This window comes from Sciurus vulgaris (assembly GCF_902686455.1).
Source record: "Sciurus vulgaris genome assembly, chromosome: 2".
NCBI lineage: Eukaryota > Metazoa > Chordata > Mammalia > Rodentia > Sciuridae > Sciurus > Sciurus vulgaris.
In genome coordinates, this window is record NC_136462.1 from 200,792,959 (window position 1) to 200,809,271 (window position 16,313).

The 16,313-nt window shown below is 50.2% G+C and overlaps 1 protein-coding gene across 2 annotated transcripts in view; it reads left to right on the top strand.

Moving 5' to 3' along the window:
• PHACTR3 (phosphatase and actin regulator 3) overlaps positions 1-16,313 on the top strand; it is a 202,731-nt gene that overhangs the window by 54,616 nt on the left and 131,802 nt on the right. The gene's annotated exons all lie outside the window — the stretch shown is intronic.

Consider the following 16,313-nt stretch of genomic DNA (forward strand, 5'->3'; position numbering starts at 1 on the left):
GCACTCCTTGCCCCAGCGGCCACTCCCTCCCGTGCCCTGTCTCACCTGGCTGTCGCTGCCTCCAGGTCTCTGCTGCTTTCCTGGCAGAGGTGTCAGTGGCTCTTAAAACTGATTCCCGTGCCTCAAGGGCAGGTTCCCGGCATACGAGTTCCCTGCGACTCAGGACGAAGGGTGAAGGGAAGCTAGGAGAGGCCTCTACTCGCCCTCTCCTCTGCCAGCAGCAGCCTTTCCTCCAGGACACCCCCGCTCCCCGAGGCCAGAGTGCTGCCCCTCCCCAGTGCGGCCTGTCCGCAGCCTGCCTCTCTTCCGAGCAACCTGTCGCCCCCCTGGATGCCCATCACCTGTGCACGGTTACACGTGAACTCGTATGAGAGCCACTTAGGCCAGTGTGTGCATGTGAGTGCCTGTCTACGCCGCCTGCACATTCCAGTGAGGCGGTCACTATGCTCCAGGACCTCGTCAGCGTCCTGCTTCACTGCCTCGCTCCCAGGGCCCTGCACAGTGCCTGGCACGTGGGGAAGCTTAGTTAATATTCCTCAAATTAATGAACGAGGGCATTTCTCCTCTCCTCCACTGCCATGTTTTGAAGGAGGCTGTAGAGTCCAGGCCCTAGTCCACTGTGATCCCAATGTCCCTTTAGGCCATCCCGGAGGCCCATGGTCTGGGTACCACGTGTCTATGGGGTGTGTGGAGTGGTGTGACTGGACCTCTTTCCCTTCCCATGGTGGTTCCTGGGTCTTAACACTGTACTCTGAGAGTCTGAGGAGACCCGTCATGTCATCTGGTCTCCTGCCAAAACCAGGATGTCTCACAGAGCGGCGGCATGGTCCATGTCTACCTTGAGGCTGGCAGCTCTTACCTTCCCACGGTTGCTGCTTGTTAGGGAGCCCTGGGGCTGAGTGGATGCCCTTCTGGGGCTGGAGGCTCACTCTGCCCCTTTTGCGCCCTGGGTCAGGGGTTAGATTTCGAACAAGGGGTGTTTTACAAAGCCAGACCAGTCCTGTTTGTTACGATACATTAAAAGGAAGTGAAGTCCACAAGAAAGCTGCGTTTTCTCGGCCTATGGTGCTTTTAAAGCAGCAACAAGAACCATCTCTTTGGCAACACGTAGAAATTCTTTCTCCCCTAAAGGTAATTATTGCTGTACTTTGAACCGGTTTTCCCCTTCAAAGGAAAGCTCTCTGCCACAGGCTCTGCTTGGTCCATGAGCTCCTGCAGGGTGAGGTGTAGCTGTCCACCAGTCCTGCTGGCCCCTCAGTCCGCCTGTGGATGCTGAACCCTAGCAGCCAGGGGCGTGGGGCAGTCCTTCAGGGGATGCGAGTCCCCAGTGCCAATGGCCTAGGCCTGGAGGTGGGGGAGAATACCCCAGAGGGGCCTGGGGCTGGAGGCTGATGGACGAGCAGATGTCAGCTGGTTGTGGGAAGAGGAGAGCACAGGAATAACATTCTAGAGAAAGTATGCACGTGTGCTCATGCGTGCAGATGTGTTCTGCAGCAACAGAGCGTGAGTTTGGAGGACGTTCCTGGTGGGACGGACAGAAGGGCCTTATGAGGGAGTCGGGGCCAGGCGGGCTCCTGGGGAGCTTCTGTCTTCAGGCTGAGCACTGGAGCCTGGGCAGCATGGCTCCTGGAGTGGCGTGGAGTCGCAGGGCACCCCAGGGACTGGCAGGAGGCCACAGGAGCTGAGGTTGGGCCTGGGCACTGAGCTGCAGGGAGCGGCCGGGGTGACGTCCCTGTGGGGTGGCCGCTTCATTCTTGCACTTTTTCCTTTCATCCCTCTCCTTTCCCCTCCCTCACGGATTTGCTGTGTCCTCTGAAGAACAAGCTCTGTGTTTCCCGAGAGAAGGGAGTGGTGTCTGTCACATCCCACGTGCTCCATAGAGTCATCCCCCAGCATCCGGCTTCCTCGCTTGGTTTCCTTAGAGGGGCAAGGAGGAGAGCCCCTGTCCCATCGCTGCTGTGTCTGTGTCCCTTCATGTCCTCACCTGTGTGTTGGGACTCAGGCTGCTGCTTCTCTACACTTCCTCTCAGCTTTGACCCTTTCCTGGAGGTTCTGCTGCCTGAAGATTTGGCACTGGAGCGTCCAGCTGTCCATGTGTGGCGATGTGGCCAGGTGCCTTCTCTGCAGAAGTGCACCATCTCACCAGATTCTTGCAGGTTCACATGGTCTTGGCTGTCGTGAAGGGACCTGCCAGATTGGCTTCTCCTTCAAAGGCCACTGTGGACTGACATGTCTGACCCTTCCAGGGGCATGTGACATGGGCCCACTGGACACAGAGGATCTAGTGAGATCTAGTGCTTGTCCCTCTCCATCTCCTGGCCTGGCTCTGTGTTGTCTGCCCTGAGGCCAGCCTTTCCTTTCTCCTGGTGCCTCCTGGGCTCCAGGCTCCAGCCAGCCAACTCAGGAAAAAGGGGGAGTGTCCCTTCCCTGTTTCTCTTCCCTTCCAAACTCCAGGAGATGTGTCTAATTGGCCTAGAGGTGGACAGCTTCTTCCAATCTCATGACCTCTGTGGGCAAGAGGCGGGTCCCCCAGCGGAAGTCCTGTGCTGTGATCACAAAAAGTTTAGCTGACAGTTTGGTGTATGAAGTCTGTCTCAGAGTCTTCCAAGTCTTCAAAATCAGGAGCAGTTCCCTCACCAGCAGGAGAAGGCTCAACCCGGTCAGCCCAGAGCCCATGGTGGAGGTGTGGGGAAGGAGTTGGAGGACTTGACCTTCTGGAGCCCAGAGTCCAACCGCCTTACCTTCTCTTAACAGGTGCTGACCTTGGCTGGGCATGGGGTCTGTCCTTCCTCTGCCCCCCAGGGTCCATGCTGTCACATCCTTTTGGCACTAATTAAACAGGACACATTGGATTAGTGAAATGATGGATGGGGTTGATGATTCAACGTGGGAGGAGGGAGCCAGGTCAAGCCTGCCTGCGGCGACACTGCTTGGCGTGCGGGGGGCCGGGAGGGCTGGGCAGCCGCCCAGCCACCCCAGACTTGCTAGGACCTCACGCTCCTGCGCTGGGGAAGCACCTGTGTGCGCCTGCGCAGACCTGGGTGTGGGCCGGGGCCTCGGGCGTCCTTCGCTCCATCCAGCTGGGCGTTGCTGCTCGCGAGCACGATGGAGAAGACAGCCAACCCCCGGAGCTTATGTGCCGAGTAATCGTTGTCTTAATTTCTGGATTTCCCGTCTCTGACTTCCCATCACATCTGTATTTTACAAAGACTAGAGTGAGATTTTATGGTAAGCATATTGAAAAATAAGTGGCAAATAACCCATCCACGGAACTGTTGTGATGGTGGTCACTGTGGTCACAGTGGCAGAGCGCCTGTGCAGGCCGGCTGGCGTCCGAGAGCCCAGCCAGGCTGCAGGACCAGGCTTCCCGAAAGCCTCTGGAGCAGGTGTCAGTAGGGTCTCCAGCAGACCCCCGCGGTTGCCTAAGGAAGTGGTCAGCAGAAGGTCAGTTCTCTGGGGAAGCCCTGGGTTTTCTTTCTGTAAATAATATATATATATATATATATATATATATATATATATATATGTGAGATATATACTTCATGTTGTAAATAAGGACTTAAACATTGTGGATTTTGTGGTCATATAATGGTAATATATTTGGGACTTCATTGGGTTTATGTTCATTTTTACCTGTCTTTGAAGAACGTTTCTGCCCTTAGCCTATTAAAGCATTGTCCCATTAGGCTCACAGTTAGAGGAGCTTGCTCCAGCTCAGAACTCAGATGCCAGGCTCACTGGATTATTTTGAAGGATTTTTCCAGTTCATAATTCAGTAATAGTCAGTGCAGTCTAATAGTAGCATTGATAAATCAGGAGTGTACTACAAATTCCTTATGTGATAACGTAGTTCCCAGGCACCTGATTGATGTTTATCTTCTCAATGTTAAAAATAAGAAACATAAATCATGTAATGTGCTCATATATTTTCCTGTTTTATTTAATTTTTTTTTTTTTTTTTTTTTTTTTTTTTGTACCTGGGATTGAACCCAGGGGCACTTAACCACAGAGCCACATCCCCAACCCTTTTTTATATTTTAGTAGAGACAGGGTCTTGCCAAGTTGTTTAGGGCCTCCCTAAGTTGCTAAGGCTGGGTTTGAACTTGAGATCTCCTGCCTCAGCCTCCGAAGTCACTGGGATTAAAGGTAGGCACCACCACACCCAGCTTCCTGTTTGATTTTTTTTCCCTGAAGGTCAATAGGTAAATTTGGCACATCAATCAAAATGTAGATGAATAATTTATAGATACATACATATTTTATTTTTATAGTTCTGGAAATAGATATAAAGGAACTTGGGAAGGATTTCCTTCTTGAAAATAAGTAAAGAATCCAACTATAAAGAACGAAATACTAGACTCTGGGTACAGAATAATCATTACAATAACAGTGTATGCATGGTTTATAGTCATATTTCCAAAATAGCATTCTTAGCAATCTGATTACAGCCATGAAACATGGAAAACAAAGACACATTTAGAAAAGGAGAACTATCCATTTTAAAAGAGAAAAAGAACAAGAAATTTCCAACAGGGCTGTAGGATCACACCTGTGCTCTCCTCCAATCCCGGACCTTGAGCACATACTTAGGGCTTCCGTGAGGAGGGAAGCTGTAAAGATTCTGGGTTCTTAGAAAGTAGGAAGGAGAAGAAAAGTAAAAAGCAACCCTTTGTCTTTTGGGTTACGCTGACTGTTCCTGAGGTAGGAGGACTAAATTTTAAAAAGCCAAGTGAAAGTAGACTTTCCCATTCAAGTAAGAAACTGTGGCTTTAAATCATTACCTCATTCAATAAAATCAAAATAGCAAGATCCCATGTCCACGCATCACACGGGAAGGTGTCAACAGAGGACGATGGCAGGTGTTGCCACGGGGTGGGGACAGACATGTGCTGGTGTAGTGGGCGTGACCATGGGGGCAGCGTGGCATGATGCATGACTGGAAGACCACAACCTGGCAGGGCCCTGAGCTCAGGCCTCTGCCCTCAAGGAAAATCACAGGCACGGGTAGCAGAGTCGTCCAGGGATGTTCACCGTAGCATTCTTTGAAAGGCAAAAATGAAATGCAAAGGGACAGGGCGTCCATAGAGGACAGGAAATGGTTAGCAAGAGTCCACAGGTGGGTCACTATGGTCGTCACTGCAGTGGGGACAAGGGGTATGTGATGAGACTCCCAGGGTACTGTAGGGGCTTAAACTCTGTCTACAATGCCTCGTAGTTTTTAATAACTAGGAACTTGTTTATTTTTATTATTTTGTTTCTTCTAATAAAAAGAAAACCCATCTTAAGCAACCGTGTCAAGATACTAATCTTTGGAAATTCTGGTCATTGGTGCATGAGTTTTTATTTTGCTTGCATGTGTGTGCTGAAGTTGTTCAGAAGAATCAACCCCTGTGGACTGCATTCTCTGAAGTGCTGGAAACGTGCATAACAGAAACGACAAAGGATCACACCACTGAAGTGTGTGGTAAAATATGAAATACTGCCTCATGTTAATTAAGATGAAACATCGAATAGAAATTCCTGGAATTAAAAGAGTATGTCATATTGTCATTGCGAACTAACTGTATGAACCTAGTGGAAGGAAGTTTGTGTTTAGTAAAATTAAATATGCAGTTAGCCTTTGAACTAGGAATCCTACTTCTTTAGAAATCCATCTCAAAATAACTTGGCAGACCAGAACACACATATGCAGAGACTGTTCACTTTGCCTTCATTCATTGCAGTGAAATGTCAGAAACAACCCACAAGTTCATGGACAGTGGGTTGCGTGGTAGAGAGGGGGTGTGTGAGACAGTGGTGTGTTGATGTCGCAGACGGAGGTGCTCTCTACACCTCGGGGTGGTCCCCAGGGGTGCCACATACTAGGCAGAGTTTTCCAGAGAAATAGAACATGTATACACCTAACTGCCTACTGCATACCTACCTACAGACCTACATTCCTACCTGCCTACATACCTATCTCCCTACCTTCCTGCCTACCTAGCTACATTCCTATCTACCTACCTACCTAAATTCCTACATACCTACATATTACCTACCTAACTGCCTCCTTACCTACCTGTCTACTTACTTGCCTACATACCTATCAACCTATCTACATTCTTACCTACCTACCTACATTCCTACCTGCCTACATATCTACCTACCTACATACTTGCCTACCTACCTATATGCCTGTCTATCATCATCATCATCTTTATGAGAGACACACATGAATATATGCATGTATATTCATATATGTGTGTATGCACATATGTATTTGTATATATGGTTGATTACTGAAAACTTTATTCATAGAAAAATTTTAATTAATAACCACGGAAGGAAAAGATTAGAAAACCTTTGACAACACTAGTGAAATGACAGGCTTGGGCAATCATTATGGTGAGTGTTAACATCTAGAGGTAAACATGGATGGGGAGTTTTGTGATGGATCAGTGGGGCCAATGTAGCCTGAATCAACTGATCATTTGCCCTCTCTAGAAATAGGACACCCAGACATCACATGTCCCCTAACATGCAACTGGGATTACACACCCTCCCCTGTAAAGGGTTCTTGCCTTAATAAATCAAATCTGAAAGAGATTAAACGTTTACGCTTCACTACCATTGTGCAGGGCCCAGAGGAGCATGTGACCAGGCCAACCGCCTTCTTGAGGAGGATTTGGGAGCATCTCGTCAGGCATTCCCGGGCTTCCTCAGGCCCGCTGCGCCTTAGCTCTGTCATGGGAGATTGCCACACAGACAGCATGCATTGATGTGTGTGTGTGGATCCTTCACTGAATATAGCAGTTTAGAAATTCAGTCATCTTTTGAATGTGCTGTCGGGGATTGAACCCAGGGCTTTATGCCACTGAGTTGTATCCCCACCCCTTTTTAAAATTACATTTCGAGGCCGGGTCTCGGTAAGTTGCCCAGACTGGACTCAAATTTGGATTCCTCCTGCTCAGCCTCTGGAGTAGCTGGGATTAAAGGCACATGCCACTGTGTCTGGTGGAAATCCATCCAAGCTTGTGTGAGTTTTTCCGTACACGTAACTGACCTGATTTGTTCCTCCGTATTGTCAAGTACTGCTCCCTGTATGGCTGTCCCATCCTTTGTCTGTTCTCTTGTTGGCAGACACTTGTGTTGTTTCCAGCTTGGGGCTGATGTAAATACAGTTTCCATGAGGATTCTCATGTATTCTTGTCCATTTCTAGGTTACTAATTTATAGACATGCAGTTGTTCACATATAATTATATTTTAATAATTATAATTATTATAATTAGAATTACTTATGCTGCTATATGTTTAGTGGTCTCAGCCCCTCTTACCTTCCTGATTTTATCAATCTGAGTCTCCTCTCTCACTCTCCTTTGTCTTAATCAGTTTAACTGAAGGTTTGTAGATTTTGTTGATCTTTCAAAGAAAAAAATCTTTGTTTTTTAAAACATTTTTTTTCACTGTTGTTTTCCATTAATTCCTGCTCTTTTTTTTAATACCTTCCTGCTGATTGCACTAGGTCTAGCTTGATTTTCTTTTTCTACTGTTTTGAGGTAGTATTGAGTTTTTGTTTTGAAAATTTCCTTCTTTTTCACTATTGTTATCTACAGTTATAAACTTCCCTTTACATATTTCTTTAACTTTCTCTCTTAAAAGTTTTGGTTTGTTGTTTCATTTTCATTCATCTCAAAATATTTTTAAATTTCCCTTAGTCTTTGATCTTTGACTTGTTGGTTACTCTGGACTGTGTTGTTAGTGAATTTCCTGAATTTCTTTCTATTATTGAATTCTGGTTTCATCTTCTTCTTTGCTTTCTTTTGCATTGAGTAGTTTTTAGTGTAATATTGTTTTTACTTAAAGAATTTCTTCAGTCATTGTCTTTGTGGATGCTCTAGGGGTGACCATATACCCCTCAGTTTATCAGAATACTTCAGTTCCACTATGAATTCCTGTAAGATCTAGCATTCCAGTGCAGCACTGTTACATCTCCCTTTTGATGCTCTCCTTATTATATTTATCTATAAATGTTATGAATATTACAACATATTATTACAATTATTACTTTATATGAATTTATGTCTTTCAAGAAAGCTAAGAGAACAAAGGAGAGCACGTATGCATTTGTAGTTTGCTACATTAACTCTGTTATCTATTGTTTCCTGTCCTCTTCATTTTTTCTTATAAATTCTCAACATCTGGTGTCATTTCCTTACTCCAGCATAACTTTGCTTACACATAGTTTCTTTGTGCTGTTTTTTTTTGTCAAATATTTTAATTTGTATGTGTATTAGTCGTGTGTGTGTGTGCGTGTGTGTCATTTATAGACTTATGTTTTTAAAATTCAATTAACAGTAGAAAGTAGAAGAAATGCACACTAAGGCTGTGTTTTGCAGTTTTTTAATTCTCTTTCCAGGGTCTTCTTAGTTTTGTGTTTGTAATTGAATTTTCTCTTGGTGATTCTTACTTTCCACCTGAAAAAACTTCCCAGCTTTCTTACAAGTCAAGTCTTTTATGTCTTCTGCTTTGTTTATCTGGAGATGTCTTTAATTCACATTCACTGTTGAACTGTTGCTAAGATTCTTAGTTGATAGTCTTTCGTTCAGCACTTTGAATGGGTCCTACCACTGCCTCTGAACTTCCATCGTTTGTATGAGAAGTCATCTGTTAATCTTATTGATCCTTCCTTTTATGGACCTAGTCATTTTTCTCTTGCTATCTTGAGAATTTCTCTTTGTTATTGTCTTTCAGCATTCTGATCGTGGTGTGTCTGGGTATGATTATCTTCATACTTATTTAGAATTTGTTGAACTACTTGGTTTTGTGATCTAGAGTTTTAAAAAATCGACTTGGGGTGGGTGGGTGGGAAGTTTCAGCCATTATTTCTTGGAGTACATTTCCTGCTCCTTTTCCACTCTTTTATCATTCTAGTCCTTTACTCTTTACATACATTCATCCATTTAGTAGTGACTGACAATTCTCTAACTCTATTTTTCTTCATGTTTCTCTGTTTTTCTGATTGAATAATTTCTAATGATTTTCAAGTTACTGATTCTTCTGCCAGTTCAAAGCTACTAATCAATCTTTTAGTGAATTTTCTATTTTAATTACTATAATTTTCCTCTCCAGATTTTCCATTTATTTTAAATAATCTCTTTTTATTGAAATTCCCTAGTTGATGATATATTGCTATCATACCTTCCCCTTTTTCTCTACAAGTGGACCTATTGGAATATTTTGATCACATTTATGATAGTTGCTTTGAAGTCTTTGTGCAAAGGCTGACAAGTGAGCCCTTTCATAAGCAGTTTCTATTGTCTACTTTTTTTTTCTTCTTCTTCTTATATATTGGTGATCCTTTCCTATGTTTTTTCATATCTTGTAACTCCCCACCCACACACATTGGTGGACCCTTAGAAAATGTACTTTAACAAGTCTGGATACCAATTTTCCTTTCCTCGGGCTTGTCATTATTTACTTGTTTGTGTTTTGTGACATGCAGAGGCTGTTGTAGAGAACCTGGAGTGATCTGGTTTATGGGGACTTCCCAATTTTGCCCATTTAAAAACACGCACACACACACACACACACACACACACACACACACACGGAAACTATAGTAATCATTGCCTTTGCCTGGGAAAACTATCAAGAGGAGAGACCAGAAGGTCATGGCTTCAGCCCTAAAAACACTCCACATGCTCTTGCTCTGTCTTGTGCTTCTTCAAACGCTGATGCACAGGAGAACGTGGCAGGTTGAATGTCTGTGAGATGGTGTCTCTTCAAGCAGAAGCCTCATTTTCTTAATATCAGTTTCAGAATATTAAAGTGGACAGTAGATGGTCCCACTCGGACCCTCCTCCAAGGACCCTCAAGTAAAGAGACATTGGGCTTGGGTCTGGGCATGACCAGCTGAAGTGACACCTGGGTACCAGGACATTGGTCTGAATTCGGATGCCTGAGTCAGAGGAGGTGCTCCTCTCCTGCTGGCCGGTTGCTCTCCTGCTAGGAGGGGTGCCATTCCAAGACCATGCCCCGTGGTGACAGAAAGGCTGAGTGGCCATTTCTCTCATAAAGCTCCCTGGGCAGTGGCCAGAACCCCATTTGCAGAGTTGGTTCTCTGACCCTGCAAGGTGCACCAGCAAAGGTTTATGGCCAAACCTCCTGAAACATGCTTGAAAACTGGCCATCGTGGGTTTCATTGGCTGCCTGGGAGGTGGATGCATGTTGTCCCCTGCGTGCCTGTGGTCTTGGCTCCTCAGACATCAGCTTGGCCAGGAAGCAACAGACGTGCCTCTCAGTGGGAGCTTCCAGGAAGTCTAATCAGATGGAAGGCTAATCTGTGTGCACGACTGGCTCCGGCAGGTCGGGCAGTAGATGGTGTGAGAGGTGAAGTTCCTCCGAGTGTCTCCCATCCACCCCATGACTGGTGATCACCAGTGGCAGTGCAGTTTCTCCTGACCCCATGAAAGGGACTCTGGAGGCTTGCTGTGCTTTGTGCTGCCGGGGGACATTTAGAGGCCTGGACCTTGCCCACTCAGGGACCATCTGTTCATTCCTGCGTTCTCTCTCACCAGACTATGGAGCATCTGCCACGAGTCAGGCACTGTGCACGGCCCGGGATTGTGGGGAACAGAGACAGCCACCCTCAGGGGCTGCAGTCTGCAGGGAGGGACAGACCCTGCGCGAGATGCTTGGGATTTGGTGGGCACTTAGTGGGAGACTTGACCTTGCTTGGGGTGGGGTGCAGAGGCGGTTTCCAGGAGGAAGCAGGCTTTGCCTTGAGACCCTTGGGGGAGAGACCTTCCCAGGTGAGAAGTGAGGCGGGGGGAGGACCAGGAGGGCGCTTCCAGCAGAGCGAGCGCAACAGCGGTGAGCTTGGTCCTCCGGAGAGATGGGCTGGAGGGCAGGTGGGTTGCCACCCAAGTCACTCTGGCAGGAGGAGCAGGGGACACCCTGGCTGGGACTGGGAAGTGGGCGGAAGGGACTGGAATGCTCAGTCATGTGAGAGGTGAAACCCGGGACCTGGGGAGAGAACAGGGTAAGGGTGGGGTGCAGTGTGTGACAACGGCCACCCGTGGAGTGGCTCACACAGCACACACTCATTCCCTCAGCCCCGAGGCCTGAATTCTCAAAGGGAGGTTTCCGGGAGGAGCTTCCTGCCCTCCTGCCCCTAGTGCTCCTGGCTGTCCTTGCCTTGCGGCTGCATCTCTCCAATCTCTGCCTCTGTCTTCAGATGGCCTCCCCGCCGCAGGTCTCTGTGCATCCATCCTGTCCTGTGAGGACACAGTCCTTGGATTTAGGGCCCACCATATGCAGGGTGACCTCATTGGAACTTAACGAGTGACATGGGCAAAGACCCTCTTTTAAAATAAGGGCCCACTCAGGGGTTTGGGTAGACGGGACTCCTGGGAGGGGGCCAGTGTTCAACCCACTGCGGAGAGGGAGGAAGGACTGGCTAGGGGTGGCTCCAGATTCCCAGCTTGAGCCATTGGGTCTGGGGGACAGAGTGACACCAGCCTGTGGAGCAGAAACGCATTGGCATGAGTGCCTGACGTGCCTGTGCCAGGCGAGGCCCTCAGGTTAGCTCTCCTGTGCACCTCTCCTTAGGGAACGCCATTGTGCAGAGCTGGCATGTGGATGCGTGCTTCGCCTAGCCCGTCCCCGCACCACGCCAGGAGCCCTGACAGCCCATGTGTGGGAAGCACCTGGTGCTGGTGCCCGGCTGGCGTGGGCACTCATCCCAGTGCTGTCCTTCCAACTGTGTGGCCTTGAGGTGGCCTCTGGGCCTCTCTGAGCTCCAGGTCCTTTCTAGTGCAATGGAGAGGGAAACGCTGGCAGGGCGCTGGGGAGTCGCACGTGCTTGAAAGTGTCGCCATTTGTTTACTGTAACAGACATGATGTACAAGGCGCATGCCTTAGATTCTACCAGCACACCCACAGGAGGATTCCAGGATTGTACGATGGTGAAATTTCCACATTATTCTTTAGTGTAAATAACTAAAGTGCTTATTTTCTTCTGATTTCTTCCTTCCTCAACCGTCAGTAGAGCATCTCACTTAGTTTTGAGTTCTTATTTATTAAGGGTATATGTACTTAGTAGACTGGGAAATGGTGGTAGATGGGAAATGGTGGTAAATAATTAGTAAATGGCTAAGAAAAGAAATAAGCTCCTCGAAAGAACAGAGGCAAGGAAGCCACTAATCCCCAACGGAGCCTGGAGGTGGTATGAAATCTGAGAGAGCAGAAATACTTTGTTCTCTTCCTAACCTGCCTCTGTAACCCACCTCCATGGCCAGCCCTGGATCCTTGCAGCAGAGTGGTTTCCCCCAAAAATTAACCTCGAGCAGCAGCCTGCTGCCTGGTTGCTGTTCCACCTGCTGTTCAGCCCCTGGTGACCTGGTCCCCAGCCCTCTGGAAGCTCCTGCCCTTCCCTGGCCTGCTTTCAAGCCCTTACGATGCAGCCCGATGCTCCCCTGTGTCTCAGCCCTGCCGCTCTCCATCAGCCTCCGTTCCCAGCTCCAACACTCCTCCCCTGGTCCTGGGGAGCTGGCTCCTGTTGCTGGCAGAAATTACACACCACACTTCAATACGCTTCTCCACCTCGACAAGACCAAGGGCTCCTTGCCAATCCAGGAAGGCAAAGGCCCAAGACTGAGGCCCAAGTCTCACCTCGCCACTCACCAGGAGCATCTTCTGTCCACCTAGCAGGTGCCCCTTTCACAGGTCAACTCCCAAAACGCCACCTTCTTAGTGGAACCTTCTGTCTGATGCAGCAGAAAGCCAGCGTCCTTCCACTGTCCATCACAGTCTGGACATAGGACAAGCTGCCTCTGCACCTTCCCACGTGAGTCACCCTGCCTCCTCCTGGCCAGGATGGTATACGTACTTGGAGTACGGTCTAAATGAAGTTCCGTTTCCAAAATGGCAGGTGTGACATGAGCCATCTTTCAATGAAAACCCACCGAGTGTGGTCTTCTGTTCTGTTCTGCCTTGTGTGGACCTTCTCAGAGCTTTAAAATGTTCAGTGTGGTTGCTAATACTGCAGTACATCCCCCGTGTGCGGCGTTCTCTCGAGTTGGGGTAGATCAGCTTTCTTCAGGATGGATTCTGAGAGGAGTTCCAGAAGTCAAATGCTCTGGGTCTCCTGGCAGCGCAGACTCGCCCGGGAAGGGCTGGGTGATCATGATGCCGGGGCCACACGGAGCTGTCCATCTCCCTGCACCCCACAAGAACTGGGCAAACAAGTAAAGGGCCAGCTGGGGAAGCGTGAAGAAGCCGAAGGCTCTGGGAGCCTGGCCAAGGCCGACTGGAGCCTCGCAGGCCCCACCAGTTGCTTCCAGCAGGGTTTCAGCTCTTTGCTCGGGAGTGGAACTGAGAACAAGGAGGTGGGCAGGAGGTGGCGGTGAACGTCAGGGGTGATTGCATCTCGTGCTAGCTTGAAACCCTGCCCCCGGGGTCCAGGTTGAACTGGGTAGGGTAACACCTGGGAGAGGGGTGCTGGCAGAGAGCTGCAAGTGGGCGGGCAAGCAGCTGAGGGCTGCAAGTCTCGGGAGATAGGTGCACGGGGGGCTGGGAACAGGCGAAGCTGGGCTCCGTCCTCATGGGGAAGGCAGGCCTGGGTGACAGCAAACCCTGGTGTGCCACTGATGTGGCTCAGGTGCCTGGAGGTGGGCTGGTATTGAGGACGTGGAGGATCCATGACAGGCCCTAGTTGGGCCTCTCATAGTCTTGGGCCACCTGGGCATGGTGGAGAGGAGGCTGCAGGGGGCCCCAGGGGTGATGAATGGAAGCGCAGGTTACAGCCCAGGTGAGAAGCCGGTCAAGAGGACCTGGACACTGGGTGCTGTTGACGGGCACTTGGAGGTTCTTGGGAACCAGACACCTAAGAATAGCTGGGGGGGCGGTGACTGAGGTGCTGGGTAGAACAAAGAGTCTGGAGGGACCCGGGCTCAGCCTTGCACAGGGGCCAGGTGGGTTGGCTCCGCTTCCAGCCCCCACTGGATACCCCTAGGTGCGGGTCCTGCAGCCACACTGACCCTCTCTCACTTTGGCTTCCTGTGGCTGAGGAGCCTGGGAGATTTCTCTATCGATCGCCCTGAATCCACAGAAATACCCAGAGGCAGAGACCAGCATGGAGCCTGTGCAGAGCCAGGCGTGTGCTTGGGTCAGGCACCCCAGCCCCTCCTCCCACCTGAGGAGCCAGGCCCCTGGCCTACCCCACAGGAATCCAGAGTTGGAGCGTCTAGGGACGCTGAAGGACCCAGAGCCGGGGTGTCAGGTGCGTTCAGGGCCTGAAACCACCATTTTGTGATAGGTCTGTTGGGCTAGATTGCAGAAGAAGAGACAGAGACAGAGCAGCAGAGACAGTGAGAGAGGTGAAAGCAGAGACAGAGAAAGACCAAGAGAGGCAGAGAGATAGAGACCAAGAGAGGCAGAGATACAGACAGAAGCAGGGAGGGAGAGCTGACCCTCCTGTGGACAGAAGCAGGGCAGAGTGGGGTGCTGGAGAGGACTGTATGGAGGGAAGCTATAGCCCCCCACCCCAAGTAGGCTGAGAGGGCTTTGGCCCCTCACTGCGTGGGCTCAAGATGTGGACTTGTCACCAGCTCTCACGTGCATGTGCTCCTTCCCTCAGGCGACCCTTTGGTGGCACTTGTGGATCAGCGTGGAAACCCACCCTTGGGGAATGATGTCAGAGCCGCCCAGCAAGGGCACCAGCATGCTGATGGTCAGTGAATGAAATGGGACAAGACCAGGCTGTGTCTGTCCCCTCCTGGCCACAACCCACCTGGTGTAGTTCTTCTGAACTGTGGGCTATAGAAATACCTGCCCCAAGGGCATCCCGAGAGCAAGACCAGGTGGCGCAGCAAGGCCTGGGCACGGGGCCTGATGAGCAGCCCTGCCGCCTGGGATGCCCAGGAGACCCTCCACCCCCACCCCAGCCGCCTCCACCGTGGACAGAGCGGCCCTGGGCTGCTCCCCCCGAGGCAGGTGTCTCAAAGGTGTCATTAGCGAGAGCAAGGCCTTCCTCTGAAAGGCAGAAGCAGCCTGTTGGACACTCAGCGGCTGCTGGAATTAGAGGTTTCCAGAGAGACCTTAAATGGGTAATAACCCTGAAAATGCTTGGCATCGATGTGCTTACCTGGGATGGTTCTGACGGGGCCCAGCTCTGCTGGGAGTCCGGCTCTTGGGCTTGCTCCCCTCCCCCTCCTCCCTGCCCCTCCCCCTCCTCCCCTCCCTCAGGTCATGGTCATGGTTTTCAGCCTTGACCTATGATAAGCACTTCGCATACCTCTTAGCTCATTGGCGCCAGTCCTGGGAAGGGGCACGTGCAGGCAGAGAGGGGTGCCCCAGCTGCAGTGCAGGTGAAGCAGAATCGGAGCCCCCATCACTCAAGTTCATCTCTGCTTGGGAAGGGTCTGGGCTCCTCTGGGCTCCTCTGGTGACAAAAGGCACCCAGCCCAACATCAAAGCCATCAGTGTGGCTCTGGGCCCCTGGCTAAGCTCTCTGGGACTTCTTGGCCTGTGCAGTCCAGAGCACCAAAGCTGAGAGGTGACACCCCACACCTGGTCTTCACTTGACGGGTGCAGGATTCGGACCCTCAGAGGCCTTCCTCCCAGGAGGGCCTCTTAATGCAAGGCTCTTCTGTCCCCAGGGGACCTGGGCAGTACAGAACTCTTCAGTCATCATAACTGGGATGGGCTGCCTGGGGCATCTGTGGGTAGAGGTCAGGGACATTACTAAACACCCAGATGCACAGCCCAGCCCCCACCTCGAAGAACAACACTGCCCACAGAGGTTAGAGGCTGGCATTGAGGAGCCTCACTTGGGCCCCTCTTATACCTGAGCCAGCCAGAGAGGTGCCTGGAATAGGTACAGGCCTCCCCTGGGCCGGGAAGAAGGCTTCTGCACCTTTGACTGGGGTTGGGTGCCACAGTGGTCCACAGACTGGGCTCTGGGCAGCCTCCCTGATCTGAGACAGGAGCTTCCTGAGGACTCTGAAGGCAAAGTCCCCTACGCTGGAGGAAGTGATGGTGCCGCAGGGGCAAGAAGGGACAGGACCACCAAGAAAGGTCCCTGCCTTTAACTCACAGAACTTGCCTGAAGCAGGAGACGTTGCTGGAGGTGCCAGTTTGTATATGGGATTTAGAGCTTTGTTTTTGGAGATTTCTGCCACAGTCCAGCCAGCCTCCAGCCTGGGCAGAGTCCTGACAGTGCCGGGTGATGAACTCTGGGCCCAGAGTCCTAATTCTGAGCAGAGGGGAGGTTTGGGGAGGCCCAGCGCTTGGCCCGCTGAGCAGACTCTCAGGCCCTGGGCTGCCCTCCTCA